Source organism: Euprymna scolopes, chromosome 18 (assembly GCF_053919585.1).
Source record: "Euprymna scolopes isolate OS-2025 chromosome 18, ASM5391958v1, whole genome shotgun sequence".
Classification (NCBI taxonomy): Eukaryota; Metazoa; Mollusca; class Cephalopoda; order Sepiida; family Sepiolidae; genus Euprymna; species Euprymna scolopes.
In genome coordinates, this window is record NC_136499.1 from 42,691,670 (window position 1) to 42,694,562 (window position 2,893).

At 34.2% G+C, this 2,893-nt stretch overlaps 1 pseudogene; it reads left to right on the plus strand.

The window, feature by feature from the left end:
• Window positions 1-2,252: 2,252 nt before the first annotated feature.
• LOC145301525 (5S ribosomal RNA) lies at window positions 2,253-2,369 on the plus strand (annotated as a pseudogene).
• Window positions 2,370-2,893: the final 524 nt, after the last annotated feature.

Here is a 2,893-nt window from a genome sequence, read left to right on the forward strand (position 1 = left end):
TATATGGTTAATGGTTAATGGTATTGGGACGATTAATCGGAATCGAGAATCAGAAAAATCGGAATATTTGAGGGTATCGGATTCGGAATCAGAGAAATTTATACTGATCTTCCGATGCCAAAACGATTCTTTTAATTATCTTATTTGATTTTGTTTAAAGCAAAATCTTCTATTGCTGGTAATAATGATAAAATAATAAATATTTGTTGATTTAAAACTACCAGCGAATCTAAAATCGATGGATCGTCTCCCACAAGTATATTTTCATGTTTAGGAAAATATCTGCACATTTAACATGTGTGTTTTTACGGTAATCAGAGAAAAATACAACTATATAGTTAAATATTTAGAGATTTTGAAAGAATCGGAATCGATAATTGTATCAGAATCAGGAAAAATATTGGAATCGTCCCATCACTAATGGTTAACTAAAATAGCTCAGGCTTACACCGTTAATTATACACCGTTTCTGTAGGTATTCAATTAAGCTCCAATCTCTCTGTGGAAAACCTTCACAGCAAGAATGAATGAAAACCAAATAGTAAGAAAGGTAAAAGAAGTTATTACTTTGGGAATGAAAACAAATAAAAATTTAAAGAAAGAAACATAAATCGCCACTAAAGGAAAAGGATTAATATGCTAGTAATGAGAATTAATATAAGAAAACAAAAAAAAAAAGAAAGAAAAATAAATAAAGAAAGAAAGAAAAGAAAGAAACATAAATCACCACTAAAGGAAAACTGAGAATCAATAAAAGAAAAATAAGACAAAAAGGTGGGGTGGGGGGGAGATACCTACGGTTACTCTATAAAAATATATTAGGTCGTCACAAAAATAATGGCCGCCTGAAGCACTAGGTTTTAAAAAATCATTTCCGTGGTTTATTTCTGGTAAATTTTAACATGTATAATAATTAATGTGTTCTCAATGATAATTTCTAACTTATTTTTAGGTAGAAATTATTTTTGAAACATAGAACGATGAACATGCCAAAACATTACCTTCGCTTTTTTTTATGTTGCATGAGTTCAAACTTGGGTACAATGCTTCGGAAACCTCTTTTAATATCAACAGAGCATGGAAAGGTAGATCCACAAACAATCGAACAGAGCGACGGTTGTTCCAGAAATTCACTAGTGTAAATGAGAGCCTTGAAGAAGGTAGTCGTGTAATGTTGACAATGGACAATTCCAAGCACTTGTTGAGCAAATCCACATCAAAGTGTCAAAGAAAATGTCTAAGACACTTGCTGTCAGAACTGCAGCAGTTTCACGTTGTTTACAGAGTACTGGAAAAGGTGAAAAGGCTTGATTAATAAGTTTTTCATGATCTTAATGAGTATTACAAACTTAGGTGGTTTGAAGTGTGTTCAGTTATCTGCCTGCATAACACCTTGACGGAATAGTCACTTATGATGAAAAGCTATTTTCTAGAATCCATATTGATTGACAAAGTAGCACAGAAATGAATTCTGTATGTACAGACATATCCGCAAATTAAAAACACAAATATAACAACAGCATAGTATTTATCTTCTCCTATGGCAGTAAGATGTGACACAAGGTCGAAAAGTGGGATCTGAAAAGCCAGCACCCTAGAGGAAAAGCAATCTGGTCTACAAAAATATGCCTAGACAGCCCCATCAGCACACCCCGGTAGTGGCGCCTCAGATGATTAACAATAAACTAAGCCCTTCTCAAAGGCTGAGTAGGCAAGGCTTGGAAGAGTAGACATCCTAGAAATGGACAGGACCATACTTCATCCAACAGATAACAAGCCACCTCAACGGGCTAAGATCACAGTATAGTATCTGTTCTGATGCTACACTTCACCTGTTTTGTCCTCGGTCAGTGGAGGGAAATCCTTCATGATTGATACGATTTTTATTTTTTGTTCCTATCCAGAGCTGAATTTTCCCCACATTAAAAACCGTCCTTGTGTCTAACCCTTTCCTCATAGGGAGACAAATAAGAACAAGTCATCTCAACAATGGCCTAGATTGTTTTTGAGGTCGAAGTAAAATTCTTTACTTATAAACACTGAAGAATATAAGATAGAAAGGAAAATCTCATGAGATGTAACCGGCAGATGTTAAGTTAGAACAATAAAACGGTTCAGTGTGCTATAGAATTTAATGATAAAAATAAATATGATTAACGGAAATTTTATTTAATAATAAATTCTAATTTTACTTTTAAACATTATTTTCTAACAAAATGAGGAAAGAAAATATTATTTAAAATATTCACTTCAACTACAGCATAATCACATTGACACACCGGTTCCCATCAGATCACCGAAGTTAAGCAATGTTGAGCCTAGTCAGTACGAGATAGGTGACTATTTGGGACTTCTAGGTGCTGTATGTGCTCTCCGCTTATCTCGGCATTGTTTCCAATCGTCCTGGATTCTCCTTGCCACTGGACTCAAACAGTGCCGATTCGGGAGAGGTGTGATTGGAGATTGTGCAACCCTTGCCTCACAATTACACGTGCAGCTGCCTCTACAGTGGGTATCCTTTGTCTTTCGAGACTGAACGGAGTCATCGAAATTCACTCCAATCGCACAGAATGGAACGATGTGATGCAGTCAGGAAATTACTAAAAAACAAACTAAAAAAAAAAAATTAAAAAAATAAAATAAAACATGCGAATAGGAAGAAAGTTTAGTTTTCAGCATTTGAGAGATAAAAAATTAAAGAAAATCTTTTCTTTGAAAAATATCCCGAAATTTGTGAACTAAAAATAACCATATCACTCAATAAATCCATGACATAACTGATAAGATAACAACTTTGGGACAAAATTTGAATTTATTCATCAACATTATTCATCGTGCTAGAGTGATACACTGATTCCAATGTTTCTCTAACAATTCAGTGCCATTTTTGTAG